We start from the raw sequence: 15526 nt of genomic DNA, 5'->3' as shown, positions 1-15526 counted from the left end.
TATTCTAGCATAGACGATGTTATCTTAGTAGTTCAACACTTCTCTGGATTGTAGTATGGATTTATATGTAGTCAGTGAAGCTCCTTTTGTGATTGAGCAGTGTGCTCTAGGTTGTAAGCCTTCCTGCAAGTGCAGGCCCCTTATATTTTATAATATCTCTTCATATGGCCAGTGGATTGATATTGTGGGTCACAAATCCCACCATGGTTTTTCCTCTTTGAGGTTTTCCATGTATAATTCTGTGTGTTATGGTTCTCATTTTTGTGATTGGCTTGTTGGTTGCTTTACTTATTTCAATTTTGTATGTACCAGTATACCGGTTGGTGTATGCATGTTTTAATAAGGCTAATATTGTTCTTTCCAGGATAACACTGATTCACCCCCCCCCCCTCAGTATTATTGGATTCCAACAATTGGTATCAGAGCTTTGTACCTTAGATGAAGTTTAATAGCTTGAGGAGGACCCTGAATTTGGAATCCATGGACATGGGCTTGGAGAAGCAACTTGAGATGGCACTTGAAGATTATGATGCTGAAATATTGAAGAACTTAAAGCTACAAGATGAATTAAATTCTGCTAAGGAATTCATTCTTGTCCTACAAGAGAGGCTATCATCTGTTCAAGCTAGGAGGAAGGAACTTTTACAAAATCAGGATGATGAAGAGAAAGAGTTTAAGGAACAATGTCAGAAGCTGAGTTAGGAGAATATGGTTATGAGAAATGAAATTCAAGCTATAACTAGGAGAATGTCTAAGGAGATTGATGACCGAAAGAAAAAGGAAGAAAATCTTATTGTATCCCTAAAGAACAAATTTGAAGAATGTGGTAGGTTGGTTCATGAGAATGATATGTTGAGAATTGATTTAGTACAATACTAGAGTAATGAACAAGAGATTGATAGACAAATGATAATTCCAAGAGATGATCTAACTACTGCAAGTGAATACAAAGAGAAATTTAAGATTAGTTCAACACAACTAGGTGAGTTATTGAAGAGATCAAGGTAGATTAGAGATTCCAATGGACTTGGATTTGAGCAAGGATAGAATTATGGTATTGCTAATGAAGATCAAAACCATAAGGCACCAATAAGGTAATTTAATGCTTATAAATTTAATTGTAGATGTTTTGTTTGCAATAGATTTGGTCACATGGCTAGGCAATGTAGAAACAGAGCAAATCAGAACCCTGATTCTGCTCCTGGTCAATGTTCTAAATGTAATAAGTATGGCCATAAGACAATATATTGCAAAATGAATGTTAAATGCTATGCATGTGAAAAATTTGGACACATGGCTAATCAGTGTAGGTCAAGCAATTTCAATAGTTTTAGCAAAGCAATTCAAAAAAACAATGTTACATGTTATGCATGTAATAAGGTTGGACATATTGCTAAATTTTGTAGAAGCATAAATTCACCGGTTGGTAATGGAGGATCAAATGAGAAAGGGAAAGAAAAGGTTAGTGAAATCCAATAAGATCATACTTAGAGATGGGTCAGGAAGATTGAAGAAAAATCAGTAGATGGGAATGCACCGGTTACTTATTCAACAAAGGAGGTTTCTCCTGCACCGACATGCATCTCATCCAGTAACTAAGGTAGATGCCTTAGGGGTAGGCAAAATTCATGAAGATACTGCATATACCCCGGGAAGAGGTTCTGGAAGATGTTCCAGATGTTGGAGATGCTTATCCGACATGGAGGTGTTCTGTTTGAGATTCGATATCTTTCACCGGTAGTCATTGATGTCAATGAAAGATTAGGGTTTTTTTCTTGGAGGATAAAAGGTCAATTTCACTTCATTTTTTATCACCTTGCATTAAGAGCGATTCAAAGTGATCAAAGGCTATTCAGTGCGATCAGGTTTCTTCTTGAGCGATTTCACCGGTGACTGGAAGTGAGATCATCATCTATTCCTATCTTTGTTGTGAATCCGACTATAGTAGAGGTCAAGGACCGCCCCAGGCCAATTTTCAAGCAGTATCCACATGTGGCTACCCTAGAAGATTCAGTTGGAACATTTTCCCATTTTCCAGAGGGAGTTGTTTATGTCAAAGATGTTAGGGCATACATACATTGTCACGTTGAGGATTTGGGGACATCTGATATATAGAGCATGTACATGAGTGAGCTTATGGGAGATTCTGGAAAGGTCAAACCGACATACAAGCACATTGAAGACTTAGGCTTTATCAAAATTATGGACACTCCAGAATTCAAAGATGAAATCATTAGGTATCTTTTGAGCAGAGTACATAGGGAGTTTATCTGGTTGGATAGATCTTACAAGATCACCAAGGAAGCCATTAGGTCAATCAGTGGTTTACCATAGGTTGGGCAACGTATAGATAAGAAGGTTTCGAATGATTATGTCAACAAAATTACCGGCACAACATCTGACAGAAGATCTATGAGAATAAGCACTATTACTGACACATACATTAGATTTGGTAGCATAATCATTGGTTATAAGGTAACTCAGTCAAACCAACTAAATTCTATTTCTAGCTCCTACATTTTCGCAGATTACAAAATGATGAGAGAAAATGAGAAATTGGATCTATGCGGTTGGATGTTAGACAAATTGTTAATAAACTTAGGGAAGATTAAAGGTGAAAATAAAGGGACTTTCCGGTATGGAAACTTGATTGTTTGCTTAATATTATTTTTCATGAATGACACTCCCAATTTTGGGAAGAGGTAATGGGCATTTGATATCTTGGTAGAGAGACAATTGAAATAGTCAATTGCTAATTTAGGCAGTCAAAGAGATGATAAAGTATGGGGATATTTTAAGGGATTCAAGAAGTCTATGAAATCAAGGGAAAGGGTTCCTAAGCATATTGTTGAGAAATAATCAACCAACATATGATTCATGGTGAAGAAATATGAAACACTTATGGAAGTAGTCAAACCTCAGAAGATTTGGATTGAGGAAATGGGCTATGAAGTTGATACACAGATCCTTGATGCCTATGCAAAAATGTTGATTGATGCACATGTTGATGAGGCAGAGAAGCCCTATGGTACAACAAAATAGAAAACACAAGAGGTTGAAACAAAGTTCAACCGTAAGAAGAGAGAGAAGCAGTAAGGAAAGGTAAGCAAGTTTGTAGAGAAGGTTTCACAAGAATTCAAAGCATTAATTGATGTTATCCTGAAGAAAGGTAGGAAGAGGAAATAACCAGAAGTGTTCATTGAGACTATCATAGCTGAGTCTGAATCTGAGGATGACACACCCCTGGTATTCAAGAGGGTTGTAAGGAAGAAAAATGAGGAAACAAAAGTAGAGGCTAAAAAGAAACCAGTTAGGAAAGTTATATTGAAAATACCAGCACATAAGCAAGCACCAAAAGCAACACCTTCAGGTCCATCCTGCACTGCAAGAACGAAGAAGAAGAATGACATTGATGTGGCTATTCAATCTGGTAATGTAAGCAACACCTTTAGATCCATCCAATACTGCAAGAAGGAAGAAGAATAATGACATTGATCTGGCTATTCAATCTAGTAATGTAACTATCATTCCACCGAAAACTTGTGTAGAGTTAGTAGATGAAATCACTAAGGATGGTATGTTAAAGAATGTACAATTTTACTATGATTGTTTAGAGATTGATGAACAAAGAGAGGTAGAAGAAGTAGTATTGTTATATTTGGATATTTAGAAGAAAACCTTAATAGAAATTGAAGATCAAATACCGACAGAATTATATGATATGTTAGATGCTAGGAGACTATCATCAATGCAAGAAGACAAACACATAAAAATTCAAGAATTGTTATCTATTTGTGTTTCTATTACTCCAGAGGAAATGGATAGGACACTTGAGGTGGTAGATATAAAAAGTCTTTAATAGCAAACATAGAATAACCAGTCTGATGCTAGGAAGGGTAAATGAGATAATAAAGGAGACCCACAAGGCATGGGTTAAGTTCTTAGGAGAAAACAAAGGTTTCTTTACTTCACTGGAATCAAAGGCAGACACTGCAGACACCCTGGTTGAAGGAAAAGGAAAGGGTATTATGGGTACTTCACCCTCAATTTTGAAAAACATTAAGATAATGGAAATTAAGCCCCCGGTAGATACAAGTGTACAAACAAATGTTGAGATATCGACAAATATTGAGAGTGAAAAGGTTGATATTGTATAGGATACTAATGTTGAGGATAACAGTCCTTCAGATACAAATGTATAGATTGAGGTCACAGTTCCTACAGAGAAACTGATAGTTACAAAGATTGTACCAATTGGTGAAGCCACCGGTGCAAGTGAGGAATCTATAAAGGAAAAATCATCAGAGGAGAAGAAAGGAGAATCCAACAGGGAACCGGTAGTAGGTCCATCATTGTTGTCAATTGACACCTTGCAGGTTGTAAAGAAAAACATAACCGAGATGAGTCATATTCAACTCTTGATGATGGATGCACATAAATTAATGAAGGATAGATCTAGGGATAAAGGGATTATTGACTAGTCTATCACTATTTTACACAGACTAGTCCCGGATTGCAAGATTGACAGGGAAGCGAGCCCATCTAGCAAACTTAAGACAATTACCAAGCATATTTCTAAGGATTTTCAATCCTTGTAGTAGATTTCAAATAGGCAAGCATTGGAGAGGTTCACACAAGCTAAAAGAGCTACATTTGATGAGGTGATTGAGTCTGAGAAGAAGAAGATTGATGAAAAGCTGAAACTAATAGATAATTATTTGAAACAATGTACAAATATATACAGGGTATGTTGTAACATAGATATACTTACAGTTAATGTGGATAAGAAGATAAAAGAATTTTAGGATAAAATTGCAAGTATAGCTAATTCTTTTGATGGATTGACTTCATTGACTACATCCATTGATGGTCAAATTTTGGTTTTGGAAGCCCAAATTTTTTCTTTTGAGAAAGAAAAAGGCAAAATCATAAGAAGAGCCAGAAGTTTGAGAGGCTTGGTGAGTCCCCGGTTGGATTCACTCAGTGTACATAAGAAGGAATGTATGGATATGGTTGGAAAGCCCACACCGACAGAGATAAGTGAGAAAGAATCATTTTCACATATACTAAATGGAATTGTATCTATTTTCGACACTTTCAAATTTGGCTAGGATACTTATCTTGAGCTATTGGAGAAGGCTTATCTAATAATTTTCAAATTTGTTAAGCTTCGGTAAGATATTTTTGGGGTATTCATTGTACAGTTTTGGATCTTTGACTTTTTTTTTTTTTGATGACATTGATGTCAAAGGGGGAGTAATATAGATGTGAAAAAGAATAGAAGGATTTGTATACATTAGCGGGAGATATGGAGATATGAGAGTATGGAGTATTTTGCATTGATGAATATTCAGCTCAGGGGGAGCAGGCAGGATGAAACCAACAGATGAAACCTTGACCATTTTTCACATGAGTGTTGCCATCAATGCCAAAGGGGGAGATTGTTGGCAATTGACACTCAATTGGCTAGTTTCATTATGTTGTCATTGATGGCAACATGGTATCTTGTTTCTGGCTTCATGTTTTGGTTCAGTTGTGTACTAGTAGGCACTTCATAGATACTACACCGACACCAACAGATAGAAGGATTTCTTTGGTTACTGACAATGCAGGCCGACATGGTTTAGAATATGGTTATCGGTATTGGAGGCCGACATCTTTTTGATCCGACATTGGCAATTGTTTTTGTTATTTGTGTATTTATGTTATCTAGCCGACATGTAATTTGATATTGTAATAATATTTGTAAGTCGACATAAGGCATGATAAGTTGTATAGGGTATATAGGTCAATCAGATTAGATCATTTTGATATCATCGTGGTAATGAAAATGTAATGGAGATGTGGATGTGATATGATGCGACATATATAAGAGAGACTATGCATGTGAGGATATTTTTGTAAGGGTTATTTTGGCAATGGGTTTAGGGTTTTAGACCAGAATAGACAGAGCTTAACCAAAACTGTATCCTGGCATAGAAGATACTATCTTAGTAGTTCAACACTTCTTCAGATTGTAGTCTGGATTTATATGTAGTCAGTGAGGCTCCTTTTGTGATTGAGCAGTGTGCTCTAGGCTGTAAGCCTTCCTACAAGTGCAGACCTCTTATATTTTGTAATATCTCTTTATATGGCCAGTGGATTGATATTGTGGGTCACAAATCCCAACGTGGTTTTTCCTCTTTGAGGTTTTCCACATATAATTCTGTGTGTTATGGTTCTCATTTTTGTGATTGGCTTATTGGTTGCTTTACTTCTTTTAATTCTGTATGTACCGGCATACCGGTTGGTGTATGCATGTTGTAATAAGGCAAAAATTGTTCTTTCCGGTATAACATTGATTCACCCCCCTCTCTCAGTGTTATTGGATTCCAACACAGATATCTAAAGGGAATTGTGGATTATGGTTTATGGTATCCGAAGAATGATGATTTCATGTTGTGTGCCTACATTGACAGAGATTGGGTTGGTGATGTTGATCACCGAAAGAGTACTATCGGTGGAGAATTATTTTTGGGTAAGAAGTTGGTTTCATGGGCTAGCAAGAAACAAGATTCAATATCCTTATCTATTGCTAAAGACGAGTACATTGCTACTGCTAGTAATTGCACTCAGATAGTTTGGATGAAGCAAATGTTAAAAGATATCATAGTTATTCATGACGAGCCTACTGTTATATACTATGATAATTCTAGTGCTATAAACATGCCAAAGAATCTGGTGCAACATTCAAAGACAATATATATCAGTCAAATATAATTACTTGAGAGAGAAAGTCAGTGAAGAGAAGGTGAAGCTAGAATATGTATCTACAAAGGAACAAATTGTTGATATTTTCACTAAGCTTTTGCCTGCAGATACATTTATTTACTTGAGAGACAAGTTACAGGTATCCAACCCTCCGTATAAGAACTAGATGCATTGAGTTTCATCGATCCAATGGGTTTCAGGGCCTTATTCTTTTATCCAGATTGATGAGTTGGTGTTGCTCCTATGCTGGAGTAGTCTGTGTTTTGGGACAGAGATTTATGATATTTTTGGTTATGTGTTTTAGGGATAGAGAGTTTGGTTTTCTATTTTGAATATCTTTGGCATTGCTATCAAAGGGGGAGAGAGATCATGTGAAAAACTGCATTATCTATATTGATCTTAGGAGGAGTTTGTTGGTGATATCTTCTTTTTTTGCATTGACTGTTTTTCACATTCATATGTTGTCATCAATGCCAAACGGGGAGATTGTTGGATATGGTTGTTCATTGCTACTACTAGGATATGTTGTTGTCATTGATGTCAACACATTCCTATGATTTATGCCGATGAGATTGGGAAGATTTTTTGATCCGATTTTGTAGTTTGGTGTTGTTGATCACTGTTTTGCAGAATCTGGTATTTCCTTCGGTAAATTTCGGTGTGATCAGATTTGGTGTTGAGACTTTGGGATATTGTTCTGGATGATCTTATGTATCTTTATTTTAGATGGTTCATGATTTGGTGCCCCACAAGTTATCTTTCTTCGTGGCAATTGTTGATTGGTTGTGTTCTTGAGCTTCTAGATGTTGACAAATGAAGATTTGAAAAGTGGAGTTGGTGCAATTGTTCCAGATGATTCTAACATTCTTGGTGGTGTTTCGTAGGAGTTTCCTATTTGTTTTGGTGATCCACATTGATCATTGTGATATTTTTTGGTGATTTCTATCAACTGGTATTTATTTTTGTGTTATACGGTATTTCTGGTGGTGTAGCGTGTTGCGGTTGATCTAGGCATGATTTCTGGTGGATGTGATTATTTGGGAATTTGAATTAGGTCCATGCTATGTAATGTAAATAATGTTATATTGGTTTGGTGATCGATTTTTATATCATGTAATGTAATTTTTTAATTGAGGGTTGAGGGTTTAGCTGACCTTGTTATCAAGGTTGATGAATTGTATATATAGATGAGTTATTCATGTAGATTATGTGTCGTTATTGTGTCTGCATTCTCATAGAGAGGTGAATGTGAGAACAAGAGATTTATCATTCAGTGAAGTGTTGAGGTGAGATTGGTTTTGCAGAACAAATAATTGTGCTTAACTAAAACTATCATCAGGCATTTGTAGATGCTATCATTGCAATTCATTTCTTCTGGATTGTAGTTCGAATCATATTGTAAGTCAGTGAGACTTCCCTGAGGGTTGTAGACTTTTGAGAAAATATATTTTGAGTAGTGAGCTCTAGGAAGTGTGTCTGAATGCATGTGCATTCCCCATTGTAATATTTTCACATACTCCTGTAGAGTATCATCTTATCGTGGGTAGGTTCCCATCATGGTTTTTCCCTTAACCGGGCTTTCCACATCAAAAATCTTGGTGTTGTGTGTTGTGCTGTTAATTTTCTTATCTATCTATTGCTGCAGTTTATCAGTTTTGTTTTGGAGTTTAATTTTCAGAATCAGGTGAATACTGATTCACCCCCCCTCTCAGTCTTCCTTCTTAATTGCTTCTAACAATCCATAATAACCATATTATTAAATTAAAAACTCCCCCATAGATGAGGTTATTAATTCCCCCTCAACCAAAATATTTGGCATGAGAGGAAAACATTACCCTCAAAAGAAAATACAACTTTATACAGATAACAGTTTCCCTTTTAATAGGAAGTGTGACAAAAAAATCAACAAAGAAACATTAAAATCCTAACTTAAATTTATTAATTAGTAACTAATTTCCTTTCCCAAAATAGAATACCACCATTCCCAAGGTGGTTGGAGCTTATCATAAAATATTTTTATTACCACTTGAAAAGTGGTTAGGGGAGAGGGACTAATAGGTGATAGGGATACCAATACATGTTATATTACATGGACACTTTTAGACCAATAGTGGTGCCCTAAAAATGTCATTTCAATGCTTATCCCCAAAAAAGTACCTCTAAAATTAAAAAACAAACCAATGATGTGATGCCATAGCAGCACACAAGTAAACATGACTTAGTGCACACCTATGGGTCTTATGACAATTTGGGACCATTTTGGAAACCTTCACAAAAATGCATGCTGATGTGGCATCATATGTGACCATATGGACTTGAAATTTTATTTTTAAGTAGGGGACTTGACAAGTAAGCTATTGTGTAAAATTGATTTTTTTAAAAATGTCCACATATGATTTTGAGAAGCGTGAAGTTAGGGTGAGCATGTGCTGGCTCCTCTCCCCTACCTCCTATTTTAGCGCCCCCACTCATAACTAGGTTGGAGCAAGATAAAGTTTAAATTAATGGGGATGGGGATTTTTGTATCCCCCTTGGGAGTAGGGTGCGCCACCCTAGGTGGGCACCTCCTTTCCCCTTCCCTAGTATACCACTATTAGTGGTTAGTTTTTTTTTTAATTTTAAAATTTAATCCCTTGCCCCACATATGTGGTAGTCAAGGGGTCAAACTTATGCCTTACCCCACTACCACAATACATTGTGCACATCCCCTCCATAATTGGATGTGAAATAAAAATTTATTAACTTTTTTTGACGAGGGGATACATAATATCTCTATTTAATGTGTGAATATATATATATATATATATATATAATTGAAGATACTCACCTAAAACTTGTAGCCATGACTATAGGTGTTTCAATCTATGCAAGGTATGTTCATTCAACGGGTTGACAAGATAGACAACTTTCAAGACCATGTGAAACAACTCGATGCTACTTTGACATTAGGGTTCTTTTGATTACTAAACCCAATACTATTGGTCAAAGTACTTACTCCCGCAAGAATTTAGTGTTCATAAAGAATTCGGATGGCATCTACACATTTTCCATTTGTTTATAATCATCTCCCAGATGATACTCTCCCTATTTCCTTTGAAGATGTTGTCACAACAACCCCTTCTCCTGGTTAACACTTGGTCAATGCAAACATCTGGTTAGACCATACTCAATATTTTGGTTAGATAATCATAAAAACCCATCATACATAATCAAATATACATTTCAAAATCATTCCCATATTATTCCATCACAATTTTTAGGAACATAATTGACTATAAAATAACATCGCATCTCGTCATAAAAAGTACTCATTGTAATTTCACTAACCTTCATAAAGATAGGTTTAAAGTAAATATTACAAAATTGCAAGGAGGTTCTAGGTGAAATTTGGGATGTGACAAATGATGGTTATAGTGCAAATTGATGATAAAGATAAAATAACTAGCAATTTTAAATACCTACAAAATCATATAAACATGATTTTTTGGGTTGGTACAAGATGCTCTTACAACTTGAATGCTTATGCATTAAATTTAATGTAAGTGTAAGATATACCTCAATGTATATACAAATGTAACATTTCTTAGTTAAGGTTGTAAAACATATATTCATTATGTAAATTACACACTTGTAGATGTCTAAAAATGGTCAATGCTTGCAGAGTCGTACTTTAACATTTGCACATTGCCTTATTTTAGGGTTTTTGCGTCGCATTAACATTTCTCCTATGATTCGCACTTGGTCTTTATCATTTGCGAGCATCGAGTCTTTCTTCTGCATTCTTCATTTGTCTCGCTTTCAAATTTGGTCTTGTTGATAACAATATTTGTCATGATTTTGGTCAATCTTATCCTGTTGCATCAATGTGCGTATTCAGTTGTCATCATTTTGGACATCATCAATCCTAATTAGGGTTTTGTCCTCTTATCAATCTTGTCATCATGCGATCGATTTGTCATCAATCGTTGTCGTTTTCAATCTTATTATCTTGCGATCGATTTGTCATCGATCCTTGTCTTTTGATCAATTTGTCATCAATCTTGTTGTCTTGTGATCGATTTGTCATCGATCGTTGACATTTTCAATCTTGTCGTTTTGCAATCTATTTTGTCATCTATCCTTGTCTTCTTGTCAATTTTGTCATTTTGCGATCAATTTGACATCAATTGTCATCCTTCTCAATCATGTCAATTTGGATCAATTAGTCATTGTTCCTCGTCAATTGGCGCATTTATCAATCAAATCGTTTGTCAGCATTGGTCCTTTGTTAATCAGAATCATGATTGAATCGACATCAATTATCTTTTGTCAAGACCTAATTGTCATCCTTGCATTTCTAATTCATCTTTTAAGGTTTCATGATTTTATTCATTTAACCCTGTTTGACATTTCCCCCTCTAGGATTAATAAATTATTTATTTATCCTAAGTCTTCGTGTCACAATTAAATGATTATTTAATTGGCTAACTAATTATTCTTCTTTTTGTGAATTAATTAATAAATGACAAATTATTAATTGATTTACCTAATTTCTTCTAATTCCTAATTTCCAATTTTTTCATCAATTTCTAATTCCTAATTTCCTAATTTTTCATCAATTTCTAATTCCTAATTTCCTAATTTCTATTTCATCTATTTTTCAATTCTCTCATATTTTTCTCCTAATTTCATGGGAATGACATTTCAATTTGTCATAATTTGTCATAATTGACAATCACTCAATTTTGACATAGAAATTTGTCATAATTTTGTCATGAATTATCAATCAATCAATTTTGCATAGAAAGTGCAAATTTGTCATAAATTTTTCATAATTGACATTCTTGATTTGCAATTTCCATTTGAATCTCTTCATGCTAATTTGATCTTTTCTCCAATTTGTCTATAAATTGGATGAATTTCTTCAATCCCAACTAATCACTTTTTCGAATCCCTACTTGGTCGAATCAATCACGCTTCGAGTATTCTTGCGCTACTATCTTGTCTACTTGCTTTCATCTCATGTGTATGCACTTGTAGGTGAGATCCACAAACAAAGCTATTTGAAGAATAAAGAAGGACAATGGAGTCACATGCAGGAGACATTCAAGTCTGCATTTGGTTTGCTTAAGTTTTCAATCTTGAATATCTCGTTTTCATATCTCTATTGGATGTAATTAGGATTGATCATTGCATTTGAGCTTTTGTGATTGAGCTATGACTAATATTGATATTTGCTTTGATGATTTCCGATTTCCTAGCTACAACACCTAATAAGGAATCTCAGACAAAATAACACATGACATATCAAAATAGAAATGCAACCATTGCCTATGGTCTCACCATGAAGAGGGAAGAAAAACCATAACCAAAGCACACAACACAAAGCACAAAGCACAAAGCACAAAGATGACTTCATGATAGAAGGATTCATAAATACATAAACATGATTAGAGTTGATAATAAATGTGTAAAGCGGAAAAATCGAACCCTAGTCGTTCTCCCCTCCCCAACTCCAAGGAGAGAGAAGGGAGAGTCACTAGGGTTGATGGTTTTCACTTGGGAAAGACTTTACATTCAAAAGAGGGGTTGAAACCCACAAGATCCAATCCCACGCAATGCAAGATTGGATTCTATATGAGTTTCAAGGGTTAAGACATCAAGGATACCCTCTTTTGTAAAGAAATGTAGATAGAATGATTGAACTAGGAATGCATGTAAAGTAGGAAAGATTCGCTTAAAAATAGAGATAGGGATATGGTATGAAGCTGCAGACCTGGAATTAGTAGTAAAATGTCGAGACGGTGCTGTTCTGCAAATTTGAGCGAAAGTTCACAGGACGATGGCACCCGGTGTGCACACGGTCCTCCGAAAAATCCGTGAAACGAAGGTGGATCTGTTCGTCTCTGCACAAGGATTCCAGATCTTCAATTACAGCCGCGTACCTGCAACCTACACACAGAAAAGAGAGGATGATTGGGGGGTTAGGGATGAGGGGTTTGCCTTTAGGTCAAACCCCGGTTTTGGAATTAACCAAGAAATGAGAATGTTGTAAATGTAAATGTTTGTAATGTAAACAAGTACTGATACCTTGTTGTAAGGATGTTTGTATCCTTATATGTGAAGGTATAGATGTTGTTGTATGTTGTATGTTGTATGTTGTAGTATGTGATCTCCTCTTCAATGGTTGAATCCTTGTCTTGAATGCAACACTTAGCCTTGAATGGAGACTTAGAATGCTCAATTGCTTGAAGGAATGCTTGAATGTTTGAATGCTTGAATATTGCTTTCGTGCCTTGCTCACATATGTCCTCCTCCCTTTTTGAGAGAGGAAAATTAGTTTATATACTTGCCAATTAGGGTTAAAAGACTGATTTTCCCGACCTTAGGCCGACCAGGAAATGTTATTTTCCAATTTGCAAACTTAAAGACCCGAAGCCCCATAAGAGACCGGGCCCAAAATAGGGCCAGGGATCAGGGCGCTGGGCGCCATGGTCCCACCTCCAGGGACATTGGGGTGCAAGGAGGATCAGAACAGGGTGCTGAGAAATGCAGTTTTTGATGTCATGAACAAGTTTCGGGGTCTCCATTCAGGTTCCGTGTTGCATCGCCATCGTGAAGACCCAAATGCAGTCAAAATTGCAAGTGTCGCAATTTTAGGACGCTACATTTAGCCCCCACTTTAGCGGAAGTATAAGCGTACGCCAATACTTCCGGTAAAGTACAAGGAAACAACATTGAAAAACTTTCACCACGTCAAGGAGGCAAGATACACCAAGCCCCCAGTGGACTAAGGATCTTACAACTTTGATTGACAAAGTAAAAGGGAAGATCACGAGGGAGAACCATGACTGTCAGTAGTAAGGTTCCCTCACTATGAGTCATGCAAGAAAGATATCAAAAATTTTCAAGGCAAAGCTAAATTGTCAAGAAATTTTCAAGTATCTTGAAAAGATATGAACGGGATGTATGGCCCCCTACGTTAAAGCGATCGCACACGCCTCACTGGGGGTGATTGCTTTAAGGTAGTGATACATATAAAAAATGAGAAGGGAAAGGAGCACGTTATCACAAGGATTTAGCCCCCAAGTGTGAGATAAGCCCAAGGATAATAGACACAAAACACAAAGCACAAGGTGACTTCACTTTCCTTGGGGTCAGTATGCTGTATGATAATTCATGTATATCATATGTATGTATGCATAATTGTTCTTCATTCCCCAATCAAGGAAGGTCACCTAGAAGAAGGGAACACATGTGTCTTTTGAGTCAACATGAGAGAGATCGAGAGATCTCAATGCTTTGCATCGTCCTCAAGTAGACAACACTAAGGGCAACAAATAGAAAAATGAGAATAACACATAGAAGAAGTAACAAAAGAGAGGAGGAGAGAATCTGCTATGCTAATGAAACTAGTCTAGCATGTCATCTACCCCCCGATCTTGCTGATCAGTATTTCGAGAAGGTAGGAAACACGCTAGAGGAGGAACATCCAACACAGCAGATGGAGCTATCACAAGATCCAAACAAGGGCTATGTTCATATCCCAAGCCACGGTGTTCTTGTCTAGGAGCTAGGATAAGTGCTTTAGAAAATGCGTTAGATAAATGGTTATCAACATCAACATATTCATATTCACTATCAGAATGACCAGGAGTAACATTTTCATCATGAATAACATTTTCATCTATATCATCATCAAGATTTATAAAAATAGGATCTTTAACTCACACAGGATCAAGACCATCATGCATCTTATGTTTAGGAGATTTCGGCTCGATTCTCGGCGGAGGAGAAAATGGAAAAATACTGGCTGAAGGTGTTTTTGGGGATTGCAAAGTTTGAGAAGCAGCTGCCTGAGCTCTAAGATGACGCTTTCGTCGGCGTTCACGTGCAAAACGATTTCATCTAGTCTTAGTAGGAAGCTGAGGAGATTGAGGAGGAGGAATGTTCTCATCCTTATCACTTGAGTGTTTAGGTTGTGGTCTCTTAGGTTGAACAATAGGAGAAGAGGAAGGTCTCTTCTCTCCATAAGAGGCAGGAGGAGGAACTGCTCCATATAAGGGAGGAATATTTGGTTTAGGAAGGAGACCAAGCCCATCATGACGAGGAGGTATAGGTCTACTTTTAGAAAGTTTATTAGTCATAGGCATAGTCACACTCACAGGGATGGGTTGGGAATCTTCTTGAGGAAATACATTAGTTTTATCTTTCAAAGGAAGAACTTCCTTCTCAAGAACGATAGGAATATCAAGCTTGGGTGTTCTAGGTTCACTTAGAGATAGGATCATATCTTTTTTCCACTTTTGATAAGATTTGAAAAGATGATCACTTCGCGGAGGAAGAGATTGAAATTGTTTAGGCCAAAAGTAATCAATAGGAACGCTAGAAGTTCTTTCAGTTGGTTTAAAGAGACTATGATTGACAGTAACAATTTCGCCATTATGGGGAAATTTCAAACACTTGTGAATAGGAGAAGCAATAGCTTTCATGGAAGATAGCCAAGGATAGCCTCGCTTCACACGAAATTGTTCGGACGATGGAATAATAGCAAAGTCCACATCAAGGGATTTGTTATGGACCTCAATAGGTAATGTAATAGAACCAATTGCAGGAGAAGAAAATGCATCAAATAGTTTCACAACCACATTTGTTTCATCATAGATCACTTGATTCAATTGCAAAGTAAAAAGAAATTCTTCCGTAATGATATTAACCATACAAGAAGGATCAATAAGCACTCCACGGCAAGTCGTATTCTTGACTTTTGCAACTATATATAAAGGACCATCAGGTG

Source organism: Cryptomeria japonica, chromosome 1, assembly GCF_030272615.1.
Source record: "Cryptomeria japonica chromosome 1, Sugi_1.0, whole genome shotgun sequence".
NCBI lineage: Eukaryota > Viridiplantae > Streptophyta > Pinopsida > Cupressales > Cupressaceae > Cryptomeria > Cryptomeria japonica.
This window is presented reverse-complemented; position numbering follows the sequence as displayed.